This window comes from Lepidochelys kempii, chromosome 1, assembly GCF_965140265.1.
Source record: "Lepidochelys kempii isolate rLepKem1 chromosome 1, rLepKem1.hap2, whole genome shotgun sequence".
Lineage (NCBI taxonomy): Eukaryota > Metazoa > Chordata > Testudines > Cheloniidae > Lepidochelys > Lepidochelys kempii.
Window position 1 is genome coordinate 291900788 of NC_133256.1, and position 18732 is coordinate 291919519.

The following is an 18732-nucleotide window of genomic DNA, read 5'->3' on the forward strand; positions in this document are numbered from 1 at the left end:
TTATTAATACACAGAGTTATCATTTGATGGACAAAGCTGTTAACTGTCCATGGATGTTCTTTGAAAGGCATTGCTTAGATCTTCAACAAATTGACAAAGTTTCAGCAAAAATCATCTAGCCATTTCTGAGAATGTGGTTAGGGAAATATACATTATTTTGCCACGTTAAAAATGCTTACCACTGTTAAGAAGTTCCAATGTTTCCATTCTTTGGAGCAAGAATTTGATATTCTGCCAAAAGTTGCTTTAGTGTCAAGGATTTGCCTTTTGCCTCTCTGTCAAAATCCACCCAAGTTAAGCCTCCAAGTTAAGCAGTTCACATGCTCAGGAGAGACTTGTTCAACTTTGGCAGCTAAATTATCTGAGGAGTCCATCTTCACTGAGCATGCTCCATCCCCTCATAGTGCCCAGTCCTGCTAGTCTGCACATGCACCATCCCCACAGAGCAACTGAGCATGCTTCACCCGAAGGCTGACAGGATGAGCTGGACTTCCCCTGTAATTGCTGCTTCGGGTTGGGATGATGCCAAGCACTGGAACTGAGAGCAGGCAATAGCCCCCGTACAGCATGGAGAAGGAAGCTGCATTTGAGTCAGGCTAAGTGTGAGAAATAGGGAGAGAGAGAAACAAGATGCAGTGTAGGGGAGATAGGAACTTGGGCAGAAAAGAGTTACAGGAGCTCCAGGGGCGAAAAGGGCAGGAGACGAAGGTGGGGAGAAACATGAGCAAGAGCTGAGGGGAAAGGGGAAGGGGCAAGGGCAGGAGGCGAAGGGGACAGGGATAAGAGATAGGCACAGAAGAGTCTGCAACCTAGAGAAAATTTCCTATTGAATCTGAAACTAAACTTAGTTTTCCTGAGTCTCAGCATCCCTTTGCTATGTGACAAATAACTGTGAAACTCAGTTGTAAAGTGAAAAGGAGTACTTGTGGCACCTTAGAGACTAACCAATTTATTAGAGCATAAGCTTTTGTGAGCTACAGCTCACTTCATCAGTTGTAAAGTGTGTGTCTCCAACCCCGTCTAGTGATGGGACCACACAAAAGATAACCCAAAGCCTTCTACAGTTAGCTCAAGTGGTAGAGGTCTGTGCTGTGGATCTAGAGATCCCAGCCCTGCTGGTAACCAGTGTGGAGGGTGACTATGGTCTCACATGATGTAATTTTTATTTTTTCAATGTTTAAGTTTTTTTTTAAATGTAGGAAATTACATTTAAAAACAGCATTACAGTTGCAACATCAAGTTAGTAAGGGCTTGTCGACATCCCCTGAGCGCTGCAAGTTTCAGCACTGTAAAATGCCAGTGTAGACAGTGCACCAGGGCTGGAAGTCGCGCTCCCAGTGCTGGGAGCTACACCCCTTGTGAAGGTGGGTTTTTTAGAGAACTGGGAGAGCTTTCTCCCAGTGCTGGTGCTGCGACTACACAAGCCACGTTAAAGCGCTGCTGTGGTCATGCTTTAATGTTGCTGGTGATGACGTGCCTAAGTGACAGCATTAAGTTTGCATGTGCAGCCTTAATTTGCCCCTCCCCCATGCATATGCATTATTATACAGTCTATAATTACATAATCACATGCTATTTTCCATACAGGACCTTGCTTCATTCAGTGCATGGAGAAAAGGAGTACTTGTGGCACCTTAGAGACTAACCAATTTATTTGAGCATGAGCTTTCGTGAGCTACAGCATGAAGTAAGCTGTAGTTCATGAAAGCTCATGCTCAAATAAATTGGTTAGTCTATAAGGTGCCACAAGTACTCCTTTTCTTTTTGCAAAGACAGACTAACACGGCTGTTACTCTGAAACCTGTCAGTGCATGGAATGGATGCACAAGGTGGCTGAATTAAGGATGCACAAGGAGCCTTAATTTTGTGATTTCCTAACTTGTAATTGCTTGACTTTGTAACCTTAACATTGATTTAATGTAGTTTTATTTTTGGATGTAATTAACATTAAAGCTGAATATGACAAAGCCTGTATACTGGTTAGGGGCTTGTAAAAGTCTTTTGTTATACTTGTGTTCTACTGTCACCCCCAGTGTGCTAGGCGCTGTCCAAATATAGATTAAAATATTGTCTGTCTCAAACTGCTAAGAAGCTGCAATGAGGGTATGGAAGAAAGGCTGTGTGTGCAAGGACCCACCACTGCAAATGATGCAGTGTTTGCATGGTCTGTACAAACTGAACCCGGCAAAGACTCTTTGCAAAAACTGGCAGCAGAACAACCACTGCAGATTTGCCTTAAAGTTCTATTTCCACTTGAATGAGAAATTCTAAGCAGCATTTCCACAGAAACACCTTTCCTACACCTCAGCACCCCTGCCTCTCTCCAACCCCGAGACACCTGTTACCTTTAATATCTTGTGGGGAATGTGGTAGCCCACACCCATTTTGTCACTGGGCTGAATAGACTTTTCCTGCCTCCTTCTGAACATCAGGCAGGACCAGATGACTGAATGGCCATCCCCAATCAGGTTTCTTGAAAGACTTTCAGGTTTGGCTTCCTTGACCCCTAAGGGTCTTTACAGAGACGTTCGCTGGACAGCCTCCACAGAGATGCCCCATAATAGAGAGGAAGTTCATTACAGAATCTGTGCTAGGAATTATGGGGATTTCAGCTCCAAGTACAAGTTGCTAGGGAAATCCCCTCCCCCTTCCTCCTGAGGTCCCTTAACTACTGCACAGGGATTATCAGGGATCCCTAGCTTTTTGCTCACTAAACAGCTCCTTAAAATGGGAAGTAAGACTTTGTGTCCTCCCAAAGACCTTTCTAAAAGCCCTGGCCTATGGCTGACGATGCACCCCCCCATCCCAAAGCCTCGACTGGGGTGGGGACAAAATGAAAGCAGCTACGTTAACAGTGTAGAAGGGGCCATCTAATTTCTGATCAGAGCCGGAGATGCCACCTGAACACCCTGAAAATATCTAAACACAAGGATGTCTGCTGTGCAAACAGCAGCAGCAGCTCAGATTTACAAACTGTTTGTGAATCTGGGTTGATTCTTGTCAATATAATAAAATATCCACACACAGATTGATTTCAGGCAGGTTCCAAGTTCCATCTAACTTCTCCTCATGGCCCAGTTATCTATGAGCGAGATTAAGGGAAATTAAAATATGAGAAAAAGATAGAAAAACAGCGTAGACAAATAGAAATGAAATGTTTTTCAGTCTGTATGAGAGGCTACGGTAAGAGCCATGAATATTTTTGAAGTAATTCTCTAAAGAACAGGGATAAATTCTAGACAGTGGTTGAAGTGGCATAATTGGGCTAGAAACTACAGAAAGGGAAAAAATAAGTTTGACATTAGAAAATTTTCTTAATAGCAAGGACAATTAGACAATGAAATGATGCCTGGGGAGGGAGTTGAGGTACCATCACTATAGTTGTTTAAAAGACGATTATAAACACTCAGGAAACTAGCAGTGAGAAAAATCCTGCTGTGCACAGAAGGATTGAAATGGATGACCCAAGAGGTCTTTTCCAGACCTATCAGCTATGATTGAACGATTCTGTGACTGTGAATAAAAAATACAAATAAAAAAGTGCATACGGTACAAGCTGCTTATGCAAACTCCATGTTCAGAACTGGTTAGCATATTCACTCAGCCTATTTGAACAGGCAAATCTAAATTGCATTTTTAAAAATACTTCACAGATTCCAAAGGAAATTGGCACAGAAAAAATAAAAATTGTCAACATGAAGTAAGAGAAACCTGTCCAAAACAAAAAAACAAATATAGCTGCAAAGGGTGGAAAAAACCTATTCTCACTGATGATTTGTTAGAATATGTAAGGAAAAAAATGGTATGTAGAAATAGCAGTAATAAGGAAGATTTCACACAAAGAAGTATGAAATCACAAACAGAACTATGTGAGGGTTAGCAAAAGATGATAGAAACTAACAAACTGCTAGTTTAATTTAGTAATAAGAGCCACACAGGAAGATTGATTTACCATATGCGTATCTTGGATAATGTAGTAAGAGTTAATGTATAAATTACTATGCACCAAAATCTTGACAACCATATACCGTATACATTACTACCAATACAGTAACGACTACATATTTAAAACTTTGCACATTATTGGTGAACTTAACCTATCAACAGTGTATCCCAATCCTTCCCCCGCCCCCTCCTTTCTTCACCACACACACAGTTTGTCATGGCATGTATTGGCCCCATATGCACGAGGAAGGGGCCAGAGAGGTCTGGTGGCAGGGCTAGTCCCACCCCTCTGGTCCTGTCAATTGTGCATGATAGGAAGGAGGCCTTTAAAAGTGGGAAACTGCAGTCAGCAGTGGGGGGAGGAGAAGGAGCAGACTGCAGGAGTGACTCCCAAAGCTCAGAAGGAACTCCTAAACAGGAAACCTTCACCCCATCCCTGAGGAGAGTACAGAGGATTCCCAGGATGAGACCTAGCTCATCTTAGACCCAGCCAGAGCAATTTCCCCAAACCCATTATGTTGGGGATGAATTAGTGGTAGCACTATAGACTCATCCACAGCCCCCCTCCCTGATTTGCTGGTACCACAGGGAGTGAGTATCCCTGAATGCAGGGGGTTTGTGACTTTCATTTTGATCCCCCAGGCCCAGGGAGAGAGACCTAAAGTGGCCCACAAAGGGCAGAACACCCACAACTCCTGCCAACAGTAGGGAAGCAGGGTCTGTGTTGTGACTACCCAGTGTAGATAACTGGTCAGGGTGAGTTAACCGAACCCCCTGAGGGAAAAATTACCAATGACTCTGTTACATACCTCAATAGTGCTGTGTTAGGGTAACATAGATGCACAATCCCTGCATGTTCATGTTTGCACTCCGTGCTAACTCGGCCTAGGCCAGTGGGGTGTTGGGTTTTAGTGATGAGCCTAGGGAGTGTCAATGATTTAGTGGACCAAAGCCCCACATTTAGAATGACAAAGAGCTACAGCAGCAGTTGTGGCGGAGCTTCACAATTGTTCAATATCCTTCACACAAGTTTGCTGGTTTGGAGTCCAGATCTCACAGTTCCTTCATATTTCTCATACACAAAGCCTGCTTACTTGGGCCTTGCAAAAGCTACAAAACAAGGACAAATAATCAATGCCCAGGCATAATTGCAATGATACAGAAGAAGAATACTCTCTTTAGTGGGAAAGAATCAGTGTGGATAATCATTGAAAAAAATCCCCCAAAGCTACGTTTAAAAAAAAACAAAAACAAAAGGCCCCCTCCCCCCAAAAATACTCTTGCTTTTCCTCATCTCTAAAAGAAAAATTAAGGTGTTCTAGCTGCCATGTTCCTCCTAAGAAAACAGAGTTATTATATACAGCTAGGTGAAATTATATAGCCAAATAAATTTTCAGAAAAAAAATTTTTAAAAAATTGCAGATTCAGCAACACCTAAATGTTTTGTGCATTTGAGTCAGTTTCATCAAATTGCTTTAGTCAAATCACCCTAAAACAAATTTTGATATTTACCAAATGAAACGTTTTGATTTTTTGGGGGGGTTCAAAGTGTCTTTGTTTCAAAATGTCCTTTAATTTTATTTAAAAAACATAAAAATATTTAAAAATTGAAATGAAATGTTTACATTTTATCAAAGTGAAGCATTTGGTTCCACCTAAAATGATTTTTTTTTCTTCAGCTTTTCAGTAAACCAAAAATTTCTAAAATGTTTGGGTTTGGTTTAACCTGAAGCAATTATTTAGTTCCATTTTTTAAACTACCAGATAATCAAAAAAATCTATTATGCACACAGGGAAGAAAGATAAGCAGCAGGATACGGACCCTGGACTTCAGGAAAGCAGACTTCGACTCCCTCAGGGAACGGATGGGTAGGATTCCCTGGGGGACTAACATGAAGGGGAAAGGAGTCCAGGAGAGCTGGCTGTATTTCAAGGAATCCCTGTTGAGGTTACAGGGACAAACCATCCCGATGTGTCGAAAGAATAGTAAATATGGCAGGCGACCAGCTTGGCTTAACGGTGAAATCCTAGCGGATCTTAAACATAAAAAAGAAGCTTACAAGCAGTGGAAGTTTGGACATATGACCAGGGAAGAGTATAAAAATATTGCTCGGGCATGTAGGAATGAAATCAGGAGGGCCAAATCGCACCTGGAGCTGCAGCTAGCGAGAGATGTTAAGAGTAACAAGAAGGGTTTCTTCAGGTATGTTGGCAACAAGAAGAAAGCCAAGGAAAGTGTGGGCCCCTTAATGAATGAGGGAGGCAACCTAGTGACAGAGGATGTGGAAAAAGCTAATGTACTCAAAGCTTTTTTTGCCTCTGTCTTCACGAACAAGGTCAGCTCCCAGACTGCTGCGCTGGGCATTACAACATGGGGAATAGATGGCCACCCTCTGTGGAGAAAGAGGTGGTTAGGGACTATTTAGAAAAGCTGGATGTGCACAAGTCCATGGGGCCGGACGAGTTGCATCCGAGAGTGCTAAAGGAGTTGGCGGCTGTGATTGCAGAGCCATTGGCCATTATCTTTGAAAACTTGTGGCGAACAGGGGAAGTCCCGGAAGACTGGAAAAAGGCTAATGTAGTGCCAATCTTTAAAAAAGGGAAGAAGGAGGATCCTGGGAACTACAGGCCAGTCAGCCTCACCTCAGTCCCCGGAAAAATCATGGAGCAGGTCCTCAAAGAATCAATCCTGAAGCACTTATATGAGAGGAAAGTGATTAGGAACAGTCAGCATGGATTCACCAAGGGAAGGCCATGCCTGACTAATCTAATCGCCTTTTATGATGAGATTACTGGTTCTGTGGATGAAGGGAAAGCAGTGGATGTATTGTTTCTTGACTTTAGCAAAGCTTTTGACACGCTCTCCCACAGTATTCTTGTCAGCAAGTTAAAGAAGTATGGACTGGATGAATGCTCTATAAGGTGGGTAGAAAGTTGGCTAGATTGTCGGGCTCAATGGGTAGTGATCAATGGCTCCATGTCTAGTTGGCAGCTGGTGTCGAGTGCCCCAGGGGTCAGTCCTGGGGCCGGTTTTGTTCAATATCTTCATAAATGATCTGGAGGATGGTGTGGATTGCACTCTCAGCAAATTTGCGGATGATACTAAACTGGGAGGAGTGGTAGATACGCTGGAGGGCAGGGACAGGATACAGAGGGACCTAGACCAATTGGAGGATTGGGCCAAAAGAAATCTGATGAGGTTCAATAAGGATAAGTGCAGGGTCCTGCACTTAGGACGGAAGAACCCAATGCACAGCTACCGACTAGGGACCGAATGGCTAGGCAGCAGTTCTGCGAAAAAGGACCTAGGGGTGACAGTGGACGAGAAGCTGGATATGAGTCAGCAGTGTGCCCTTGTTGCCAAGAAGGCCAATGGCATTTTGGGATGTATAAGTAGGGGCATAGCGAGCAGATCGAGGGACATGATCGTCCCCCTCTATTTGACATTGGTGAGGCCTCATCTGGAGTACTGTGTCCAGTTTTGGGCCCCACACTACAAGAAGGATGTGGATAAATTGGAAAGAGTCCAGCGAAGGGCAAAAAAAATGATTAGGGGTTTGGAACACATGACTTATGAGGAGAGGCTGAGGGAACTGGGATTGTTTAGTCTGCAGAAGAGAAGAATGAGGGGGGATTTGATAGCTGCTTTCAACTACCTGAGAGGTGGCTCCAGAGAGGATGGTTCTAGACTATTCTCAGTGGTAGAAGAGAACAGGACAAGGAGTAATGGTCTCAAGTTGCAGTGGGGGAGGTTTAGGTTGGATATTAGGAAAAACTTTTTCACTAGGAGGGTGGTGAAACACTGGAATGCATTACCTAGGGAGGTGGTAGAATCTCCTTCCTTAGAAGTTTTTAAGGTCAGGCTTGACAAAGCTCTGGCTGGGATGATTTAATTGGAGGTTGGTCCTGCTTTTGAGCAGGGGGTTGGACTAGATGAGGTCCCTTCCAACCCTGATATTCTATGATTCTATGATTCTCTTCTATTGAGACCTTAAAGGCTCTTCTTAGTGGCCAGATTCATGCCTGAGTTTTTACTGTCTTGAGGTCCTTAGAGAGGCAGACCAATCTATACTTAAGGATTGGCAGACAAAATAATGACAAAAGAGACCATTTTAGTTTTCTCTATGAAAATCAAAGCATCTGTGTCATTGCCCCCACACCACCTTACATAGTTCAGTACAAATAACATCATCCACAACTGCTTTACTAACAGGCTCACTTCAAATAGCAACTTATAGTTGCAGTTCTAAGGATAGATGTTCATCAAATATTTTCTTTGCTTTAGATACAGAGCTGCATTTGAAAACCATGAATGCATTTTATTAAGCCTTGTTAAATGTCTTTATTTCTCAGTGCTAGTTTAACCCACCTTAAAATGAAAAATCATTACCCTCTGATAAACACTTTATTGCTTGAAAATATAATTACTATATGTGATTCAAAATTTCTTGAATCAATCAGCCAAAGGTGACTCTGTTATTGAGGAGTGATTCAAAGGCATATGAATATCTGCGAGAATACAAGCCCTGCAAATCACTATGTAAAAATGTGTGCAATTGATTTACAGTAAAAATGCATGCAAGAAAACCATGGTCTTAATCTATCTTCACAATTCACTACATCACTATTATACAACTTTTGGGACTGGGCCTGAGTGGTGCTGGACTAGGAGATGCTCTGGATCAGGCCCTCTGAAAAGTCAGACCCCAACAGAAAATACAGTGGGTAACAGTAAAACGTGGACATTTTGGATATTTTCAATATCATTCTCCTTAGAAGGAGTAATACTGTAAATACCTGCTAAATAAAAGGAGTACTTGTGGCACCTTAGAGACTAACAAATCTATTTGAGCATAAACTTTCGTGAGCTACAGCTCACTTCATCGGATGCATTCAGTGGAAAATACAGTGAGGAGATTTATATACGCAGAAAATTTGAAACAATGGGTGTTACCATACACACTGTAACGAGAGTGATCAGGTAAGATGAGCTATTACCACCAGGAGAGCAGCAGGGGGGGGGCCGGGACACCTTTTATAGTGATAATCAAGGTGTGCCATTTCCAGCAGTGGACATGAATGTCTGAGGAACGGGGGCGGGGAGGGAAATAAACATGGAGAAATAGATTTACTTTGTGTAATAAAACATCCACTCCCAGTCTTTATTCAAGCCTATGTTAATTGTATCCAGTCTGCAAATTAATTCCAATTCAGCAGGCTCTCGTTGGAGTCTGTTTTTGAAGACTTTTTGTTGAAGAATTGCCACTTTTCGGTCTGTAATTGAGTGACCAAAGAGATTAAAGTGTTATCCGACTGGTTTTTGAATGTTATAATTTTTGACGTCTGATTTGTGTCCATTTATTTTTATGTAGAGACTGTCCAGTTTGGCCAATGTACATGGCAGAGGGGCATTGCTGGCACACGATGGCATATATCACATTGGTAGATGTGCAGGTGAATGAGCCTCTGATAGTGTAGCTGATGTGATTAGGCCCTATGATGGTGTCCCCTGAATAGATATGTGGACACAGTTGGCAACGGGCTTTGTTGCAAGGATAGGTTCCTGGGTTAGTGGTTCTGTTGTGTGGTGTGTGGTTGCTGGTGAGTATTTGCTTCAGGTTGGGGGGCTGTCTGTAAGCAAGGACTGGCCTCTCTCCCAAGATCTGTGAGAGTGATGGGTCGTCCTTCAGGATAGGTTGTAGATCCTTGATGATGCATTGGAGAGGTTTTAGTTGGGGGCTGAAGGTGATGGCTAGTGGCGTTCTGTTATTTTCTTTGTTGGGCCTGTCCTGTAGTAGGTAACTTCTGGGTACTCTTCTGGCTGTGTCAATCTGTTTCTTCACTTCAGCAGGTGGGTACTGTAGTTGTAAGAATGCTTGATAGAGATCTTGTAGGTGTTTGTCTCTGTCTGAGGGGTTGGAGCAAATGCGGTTGTATCGTAGAGCTTGGCTGTAGACAATGGATCATGTGGTGTTATCTGAATGAAAGCTGGAGGCATGTAGGTAGGCATAGCAGTCAGTAGGTTTCTGGTATAGGGTGGCGTTTATGTGACCATCACTTATTAGCACCATAGTGTCCAGGAAGTGGATCTCTTGTGTGGACTGGTCTAGGCTGAGGTTGATGGTGGGATGGAAATTGTTGAAATCATGGTGGAATTTCTCAAGGGCTTCTTTTCCATGGGTCCAGATGATGAAGATGTCATCAATGTAGCGCAAGTAGAATAGGGGTATTAGGGGACGAGAGCTGAGGAAGTGTTGTTCTAAGTCAGCCATAAAAATGTTGGCATACTGTGGGGCCATGTGGGTACCCATAGCAGTGCCGCTGATTTGAAGGTATACATTGTCCCCAAATGTGAAATAGTTATGGGTGAGGACAAAGTCACAAAGTTCAGCCACCAGGTTTGCCGTGACAGTATCAGGGATACTGCTCCTGATGGCTTGTAGTCCATCTTTGTGTGGAGTGTTGGTGTAGAGGGCTTCTCCATCCATAGTGGCTAGGAGGGTGTTTTCAGGAAGTTCACCGATGGATCTTAGTTTCCTCTGGAAGTCAGTGGTGTCTCAAAGATAGCTGGGAGTGCTGGTAGCATAGGGCCTGAGGAGGGAGTCTACATAGCCAGACAATCCTGCTGTCAGGGTGCCAATGCCTGAGAATGTAACTATTGCAGGTGATAAATGTCAACCTTTAATGGCATTAATTTTATGCCCATTAATTAAGTGCAACATATATGCACAAATGAATTCTCTGCACATTTCACAAAACTTATCCTGAACTTAGAATCATAGAATATCAGGATTGGAAGGGACCTCAGGAGGTCATCTAGTCCAACCCCCTGCTCAAAGCAGGACCAATCCCCAATTTTTGCCCCATACCCCTAAATGGCCCCCTCAAGGATTGAACTCACAACCCTGGGTTTAGTAGGCCAAAGCTCAAACCACTGAGCTATAACTTGATGGCTTTAGTGAAATGACTATCACCTTCCCTGAAGTTTAGTGTTATACTCTAAGGGAGATTACTGTGTGTTGTATGTTTGTTTATTTTTTTGAAGCCGATTACATTTCCTTGGGAAGAAGCCATCTGTCATGTTGCCTCGGCATTAGCATAAGGTAAAGCTGTATTCCTAACTTGGCATTTCCTTGTTCTTAGGAATTTTTGTTGAGGGGCAATATAGAATCATAGAAACATAGAACTGGAAAGGACCTTAATAGGTCATCTAGTCCAGTGGTTTTCAAACTTTTTTTCTGGGAATCCAGTTGAAGAAAATTGTTGATGCCCGCAACCCAACAGAGCTGGGGATGAGGGGTTTGGCGTCTGGGAGGGGCTCATGGCTGGGACAGAGGGTTGGAGTGTGAGGGTAAGGGCTGTGGGGTGCCTGGAATAAGGGGTTCAGGGTGTGGGAGGGGGCTCTGGGCTGGGGCAGCGGGATGGGGTACATGAGGGGGTCAGGGCTCTGGGCTGGGGTTGCAGGTTCTGGGGTGGGGCCAGGGATGAGGGGTTTGGGGTGAAGGAAGGGGTTCCAGGTTGGCGGGACTCAGGGCTGGGGCAGGGGATTGGGGCATGAGGTTGGGGCACGGACTTACCTCCAGCGGCTCCTGGTCAGTGGCACAGCCTGGGTGCAGAGGAAGGCTTCCCACCTGTCCTGGCACTGCGGACCATGCTGTGCCCCAGAAGAGGCCAGCAGCAGGTTCGGCTCCAAGGCGGAGGTGCACAAAGGCTTTGTGCGACTCTCGCCCACAGGCGCTACCCCCCACCCCCAGTTCCCCTTGACCGGTTCCCAGCAAATGGGAGTGCGGAACTGGTGCTCGGGGCAGGGGCAGTCCACAGAGCCCTGTGGCCCCCCCATCTAGAAGCTGGACCCACTGCTGGCCACTTCTGGGGCTCAGCACGGTGCTTTAGCTGGGCAGCACCGCCGATGGGACTTTTTACGTACCAGTCAGCAGTGTTGACCAGAGTGACCCAGTGCCTGACACGCCGCAACCCACTACTGGGTCGTGACCTGACCTTTGAAAAACACTGATCTAGTCCAGTCCCATGCACTGAGTCAGGACTAAGTATTATTTAGATTCTAGACCATCCGTGACAGGGGTTTGTCTAACCTGTTCTTAAAACCCTCCAGTGACGGAGTTTCCACAACCTCCCTAGGTAATTTGTTCCAGTGCTTAATTATCCTGACAATTAGGAAGTTTTTCCTAATGTCTAACCTAAATCTCCCTTGCTGCAATTTAAGACCATTACTTCTTGTCCCATCCTCAGTGGATAAAGAGAACAATTTATCACCCTATTCTTTATAACAACCTTTTTTGTCCTTGAAGACTGTTATCATGCTCCTGTCTCAGTCTTCTTTACTCCTTCCTAGGCATTCATTTCCCATTTTGTATTTGTGCAGCTGATTATTCCTTCCTAAGTGTAGTACTTTGCATTTGTCTTTATTGAATTTCTTCCTGTATTTCAGACCATTTCTCCAGTTTGTCAAGATCATTTTGAATTCTAATTGCATCCTCCAAAGCACTTGCAACCGCTTCCAGTTGGTATTATCCCCAAACTTTATAAGTTTACTCTCTATGCCATTATCCAAATCATCTATGAAGCTATTGAATAGAATCAGAGCCAGGACGGATCTTTGCAGACCCCTCTTGATATGCCTGGAAAAGCTTGACTGTGAATCATTGATAACAACTCCCTAGTATGGTTTTCCAACCTTATAATAGGTTCATCTAGGTTTTATTTCCCTAGTTTGCTTATGAGAAGGTCATGTGAGACAGTATCAAAAGCCTTACTAAAGTTGAGATATACCACATCTACAGCTTCTCCACTATTCACAAGGCTTGCAACCCTATCATAGAAGGATATTAGGTTGGTTTGACATGATTTGTTCTTGACAAATGTATGTTCACTGTTACTTATCACCTTATTATCTTTCTAGGTGCTTACAAATAGATCGTTTGATTATTTACTCCATTATCTTTCTGGGTACCACTGCTAAGCCAACTGGTCTAATCTTCTCTGGGTTGTCTTTATTCCCCTTTTTATAGATAAGTACTGTATTTGTCCTTTCCCAGTCCTCTTGGATCTCTCCCATCCTCGATGAGTTTTCAAAGATAATCGTTAATGGCTCAGAGATCTCTTCAGTCAGTTCCTTAAGTATTATAGGATATATTTCAGACTTAACTAACCTTAGTTCCCCTTAAAATGAAGTTTTTGTTTATGGTACATATAAGGAAATTAAATTGCAACTTTAACCTGAAAAGTGCAACTACCAGTGCTTTATAATATACATTATATATAAAGACACAACATAAGTAAATAGATACTGTGTCCCAAATTATGAAAAGAGGCCTCAATTTTTGGTTGCCTAATTTAAAAAAAAACTGGAGTTAGATTCTTGCTGAGACTTTAATGGTATGTCTACACTACATGGTAAACCCAGGCTCTGGCTCAGATATGAGCCCAAGCACCCCATCCATCTACACACAAATCAATCTGACACAGCTGAGCAAGCATTCAGGACTGGGTACTAGGACCCTGCTACATGCATGGGTCAGAGCCCGAGTCTTGTTGTGACTCAAGTCCAAGGCCTGTCATTTTTCAGTGTGAACACAACTCAAGCCATAGGCCTGAGTCAGAAGGTCTGCATATGGATGCATTAGCACAGCCTAGAGACATGGGTCCAACAATTGTAAACTGAGGTTTAAAATGTAGTGTGGACACTCAAGCCCGGACTTGGAAACACCGAGCCCACAAATCTGGGTCCCATAGATGTGGGTTTGCATTACAAACATACCCTAAGAGCCCTTTGCACCCTCCCAACTTTGAGTTGGAGTAGCCCCTGGAGGAAAGCCTAAATATGGTAGCCTCTTGTTGTCCAAACTCTTCACTTCTTCACCTACAACCTTGCCCCAGGAATATTCCCTGTACTGTCACTTATGAGGGAGTCCTGCACCAAGGCCATTCTCACTCCTATGATCTACAGCCTTTATGCTGGTCAAGCCACTTTACCTGTAAAGAGGGACTAAAGTGGAGGTGGGAGCCTCACCTCATAGTTTCAGAAGTGCCTAACTCCTACAGCCTCAATTGACAGCAATAGGCACTGTGAATGGTCAGAAGAAATAGTTAAAGTTATCTGAATCTTGATATATTTGACTAAACAAAGTGATCATGATTTTTTTTCAGGTTTTTCCTCAACTATAAAACTGGACAGAACTTTCTCTCTTCCCATCTTTTCTTGTTTTTGTTTTTATTTTTTTTTTTATTTTCTACCAGCTATACTGCTCAACAGTTCTGAAAGCCAGATCTTCAGTGCCAAACCTGAGGCACACAAAAATGTTGCAATTTTGGCCTTATACCTTTATTCTAAACAAACCTGTATTTACCAGACCCTGTTCTGAGCAAAAATGGTGATTCACAGTTAGTACCACCAAGAAAACATAACTGCATATAGAAATTTCCATCTACTCATAAAGGTGAGACCAAGCACAGCTGCAGAACTCTGTGATGCTTTCACTCTGATTTAAGAATATACAAAAATGATTCGTAAAGACTGAATTCACCACTGACATGGTAAAACACCATATGCTGTAATACATTTCCCGGAAGTAGTGCCTCCAGAAGGCAGTATTTGGGTAACTGACAATTAACCTAGTGACAGCCATGGTTTTGTTTGTGCATAACCAGCAAGCAGCCAAAATAATTTAGTTAGTAACATTTTGAAGTGAAAATATACATAAATAGCTGATCAATGAGCGACATCCGAAATTAAAGCACTGTTGCAGTTGACCGAAAAGTGTTGTAAGATAAAAAGTATTTAAAAAAACTTTAAAGTACACAGTATTAAACCAAAACACTATAGGTCAAGTTTTGCCAAAACAGGAGTCTGGAGTCAGACTTCTAAATCCATCCTTAGGCACCTAAATACCTATTTGCAAAAATGCTAAACTTCCAATAACTCCTTTTAAGGTAAATGGGAGTCGTTGATGTACCACAGTTTTGAAACTAAGTCACTTTGTTTAGGTGCCTAAATTTAGTCTCTTGTTTTGGAAAATCTTTTCCTTAAATGCTTTTGCTCATTTCTCTCAGTATTAATAGAAAGTCTTTTGAAAGAAAGAATGACAAACCAGACACATACAACTTTTTTTTTAAAAATAATTTAGTGCTGCTAAAAATGGCTGGATTGACAGCTCTGGAAATGGAAATTCTGCATGTATCGTAGACGTTCTAGAATAGAGACTCTGAAATGATGTGTCCATGCTATCCTGGCCTGAATGACCACTTCTAGGGCTGAGGAAGGGGAATCTGTCTCCTTGCCCATTCAGGGCTTGGCATGACTATGGAGACTACCCATAAGGGCTCCAAACATTGCTAATTGTGTTGTGGACCCATTAATGAAGAGATGCTGTCATTGCATTCCCAATGTTTTCATCTGCTTCTATGAGCTTGTGGCCTCCTGACATTGCACTGGGCTGCCCTGAAAGCATGAGAAAACCTCCAAAAGCTTTTGGCTCTGTTTTGAATAAGATGTTGCTTTTTGAACTAAGTGTTGCCAATCCTGACAATTATACCTCGAGGCTTGTGATAGGAGGTGTTTCACTTAAAGCTCCAGCTCTTAAAGACAAGTGATTCTCTGAGAATCTCAGCTTTCACTGAAATACAAATTAATTTTGTACACCTCATTGGTTGCAGAGAATACCTTGAAAGTATGAGCCTACAATAGTTCAAAACTCAAGAGACAAAGCCTTTGGGCTTGGCTACACTTGCGAGTTACAGAACAATAAAGGAGCCCAGGATGCACTAGCTCACTATCCGTCCACACTGGCAAGGCACGTAGAGCGCTCTGACTCCGTGGCTACAGCGCTCTGGGACTCCACCTCGGCGAGTGGAATAACGTTTGCTGCGCCCCCACTGGAGAGCCACAGCATCAGTGTGAACAAGGAGTTGCATTACTGCGCTCTGCTCAGCCTCCGGAAACATCCCATAACCCCCTAAGTCAAGTGGCCACTCTTGTCATTGTTTTGAACTCACTGTAGGAATGCGGATATGCCCTTTGAAAGCTCCGTTTCTGACAGCTGGCTGCTTATCTGCTCTGAGACAAAGCAAGCCATTAGTGTGGATATCTGTGTGTGAGAGAGAGAGGTGTGGGGGGGTTTGCTGCTGTCTGAACTTACAAGGGAGCATGCTGACATGCTCTCAGCCCCCCAGAAACACACTCTCTCTCCCCCCACATACACACAACACACTCCCTGTCACACTCCACCCCACCCCACCACATTTGAAAAGCACATTGCAGTCACTTGCATGCTGGGATAGCTGCCCATAATGCACTGCTCCCAATGCCACTGTAAGTGCCGCAAATGTGAACACGCCAGTGTGCTTGAACTTGTCAGTGTGGACAGACTGCAGCGCTTTCCCTATTGTGCTCTATGAATGCTGGTTTAACTCAAAGCGCTCTACATCTGCAAGTATAGCAATGCCCAAAGAGAACCCCTAGGTTTTTTTTTTTTAATTTTAAACTGGTCTCATGATTATCGAATCTTTGGAATTGGCAATACTGTTTCTGTGTTCATACATTAAGTCAATATATGTGCAATCCTTCTGCCAGGGTGTCAGCAGTAGCCAGGTTCAAGTTTCTAGAGGTTCCATCTGAAAATTTAAACAACATGAGCCCCCACTCAGAAACTGCATACATCATCCTGGGGCACCCTTACTAGATAATACATCCCCATGTGCAAGCACTGAGTCCAGAGGTTTAAAACAAAGATAATGTTATTGGGGGGAGGGCTGGTAGGAAAGGTGTCAAAAGAATAAATTTGCAATTGCCAGCAATTAATAAACAAACAATATTGATTAGGTAAGCCTCTCCAAGGTGTCTTAGGACTTGTCACAATCTCCATCCTCCTCTTGAAGCTATGAATACCCAATACATTCTAGCCACTTCCCTCCTGCCCAACTCCCCACTCACCATTTGTTGGCTAGGGACGGAGGAGTCCAAGACTGCTGGCAGGTCAGTTTCCACCCCCTAAGGAAAATCCTTCCTGGGCTGCTGTAGGGCCCTACTTCCTGACCCACCTGAAGTGATTTCAGTTTTGATTAGACTCATACTAAAGTCTCTGAGGGAGATTGCTATTCTCAGTAGATTAAGTGCAACCCACCTCAGTACCATCACTTGCCTCTGCCCAGCTCTGTCTACCAGCTAAGCTTAGTTCTGCGCATCATTTCAAAGTTGCCTTGATTCAACTCTGTCCACCATTCCAAACCATTCTCTGTCTTAAAGCTACCTATGTGCTGAGTCATCAGCAGGAAATGATTCCTATATAGGATCCCCAATTGAGTCCTTACCACCAGAGAAGCAAACAGAGCTGAAAAACACCTTTAATCTACTACACGCTCCCTTACCCAACTGCATGTGACTGCAGTAACAGTCAGGGTGACCCTTGCGTCAGGCATATTTAGTATAGTCCTTACATTTCCCTACAAGAATAAAAGCATTTTATTGCTCCCAAACTCAAAATTTACCTGCATTTTAACCAAATTGCCCCAAACTGTTACAAAATTTTAAATGTAATTGTGGCCTGGCCCATTCAGTCATTTTCCTTTGCTCACCAACTGGTGCCAGTAAAGGGCTCCCTCCCCTACAGAGCCCTGCCAATCTAGAATTCCCAAGGAACTTTAGGGAACTCTTCTTTGTATTCACCAACAAGGGTGAATAGTGAGTTCTTTTCTCTCTAGGGGTTCAGGTCACATGGCTAGCATATATATATATATATATATATATATATATATATATATATATATATATATATATAATATATAAAGCCAACCAATGATTCTAAATGGGCAAACTCCTTGTTAACAGGAGAAAGATCTCAAAGAAATGTTTCTGTTCCCATCAGCCTGCAATGAGGAACAACATTCAAGCATTACAGAATGATTAGACCAAATACAATGAACAGGTACTAAAATTGCCCACATAGCCAGTACTACAATGCTTATATTCATAACATGTTAATTCTAAAGTGAGACTTTATTTTAAGTTGGTTTTGTAATTGTTTTGTCATAACATTATTTAAATGAGTGTTAATTTTTTAAATGTATTGTTCAATATAAAAAGCAATATTTCATTGACATTGTGTGGCATAAAAGGAGCCATTCAACCCAATATCACATCAATGAATACATTGATATTTACTGAGTTTTACAGATTATTTTGTTCTAAATATGCATGCTCTGTTAAAGGCCCCTTCAAATTAATTAAATTTTAATGTGCTTTAAATAATACTCATTTGCATATCACGAAAAATATAGTAGAATGTTTTATAAAAAGTAGCTACTTCAGATGCAAATTAGATGCTTTATAGATTTCCCCCAGTTCACTGACAGTCAAAACATACTTTATGTATGAACTAATTAGATGCAAAATGTCTGCTGTTCACATTCACCAGTTATTAATTTGCTTTTCTTTTTTTCTGTAGCATTGAGGGTCTGAATTGAATACTGAGGACAGAGCAGGTTGAAAAATGCTTTCTATTTTCTGAGAAAATTTCTAACAAAGCAAATTTTGTTTCATTCAAAAGTGCACAGAATGTGTTTATTTCACAAAGCTGGTTTTCTTCTACCTGTCTGTCTCTTTTTTCCCACTTTAGAAAAGGGTGGGAGGAGAACCTAAAAAAAAGGAGGGGGGTTTAAAAACCAAATAAATCTATGAAAAAATTCATTGTGGTTAAAAGCCCATGTTCATACCACACCCCCCAAAAAAAGTATTGAGAAAAATTCTACCAGATCTAATTTAGGGCCAGCTGG